This window comes from Propithecus coquereli, unplaced genomic scaffold, assembly GCF_000956105.1.
Source record: "Propithecus coquereli isolate 6110/MARCELLA unplaced genomic scaffold, Pcoq_1.0 Scaffold68, whole genome shotgun sequence".
Taxonomy (NCBI): Eukaryota; Metazoa; Chordata; class Mammalia; order Primates; family Indriidae; genus Propithecus; species Propithecus coquereli.
This window is the reverse complement of record NW_012152840.1, coordinates 5,532,019-5,533,236: the sequence shown is the minus strand read 5'-3', so window position 1 is coordinate 5,533,236 and position 1,218 is coordinate 5,532,019. Positions and strand designations below refer to the sequence as shown.

At 34.0% G+C, this 1,218-nt stretch overlaps 1 protein-coding gene across 1 annotated transcript in view; it reads left to right on the top strand.

Annotated features, from left to right (window-relative positions):
- ARHGAP18 (Rho GTPase activating protein 18) overlaps positions 1-1,218 on the top strand; it is a 175,545-nt gene that overhangs the window by 138,950 nt on the left and 35,377 nt on the right. The gene's annotated exons all lie outside the window — the stretch shown is intronic.

The following is a 1,218-nucleotide window of genomic DNA, read 5'->3' as shown; positions in this document are numbered from 1 at the left end:
TTGGCACTCTGGAAGATTTTATGCCTTAGGGTGTGCAGAGAATATTATAGTACGACTTCGGTGAGTGAGGAATAGGTCTGTCTTTTATAAAGTAGGCAAAGGCTACTGTGAACGGGAGTGAGTGGCAGGAAAGAAACCCTGTATGATGCTAGGACATGTCTTATATTTAAACTGAGAACGTGAAAATTGATTTCCTTAAGATAGCAGAATACTTCCTGTAAATTTGTGTGCTGCTGAGGGAATGCGTATTCCAATCGGAAGACACTCTGCCAGGAAACTGACCACTCTTTTATCTTCTTCTTAGCTTCTAACAGTTTGTCATTGTAATTTCTCCATTTGCCTTATTTTTGTGGATTTCTGCCTTATTAAAAAAAAAAAAAAAACTTTTGGATGGGATTCTGGAGATACAGAGATCTATATGTATTCATTGGGCACCAGGTGTGATTAGAAGCTATATCCAAGAACATTTTCTTTAAGTTTACCACTGAAGGCTTAAAAATGAATATTGGCAAACAGTTTTCTTTCTTCATGTCATAAATAATTCTTTCTTGGAATAAACCAAAAATGAGATGTAAATATGCAGATACTAGAATTTCATAAGATTTACTTGATTACAGAATTTGTGGAAAGTAAAAGAATAGGATCTTCTTAGTTGCTTTTAAACAATAAACATCTTCACTCCCTGTTTGGAGTACCACAGCTGTTGTGTGGAGTTATACCCTTCTGTTTCAAAGCAGAATAAGACCCAACTTTTTCTAAATCATAACTAAAGTTTTTGGATTTATTGTTTTAAAGGATAGTGGTAAGTGCAACAGCATCACAATCTCATAAAATCCAGCTTACATATCATTGTAATCAGTTTTCATTGATTTATATGTGAAACAGATGCTAAATTTGGAATTGTACCTGTTACAAACATCAAAATCAGGATGTTTTTCTGTTTATACACAGCTGATTTCTCGAACTGAAGAGGGAGGTTTGGGAACCGAAGGCCTCTTACGAATACCTGGAGCTGCCATGAGAATCAAGGTAACCTCTTGGTTTTTCCAATGTAAACATTTTATCATGTAATTATACTTTTGCATTTTAAAAGCTAACTTGTCCTCGCTACCCCTTATTTCCATTGTTAGTACATAAAACAATAAAATCTCTTGCCATTGATTTTATATTAGTTTTTATTACAGTTACTTCTGTTTTTTTGGTAAATTTGGTTTTTCT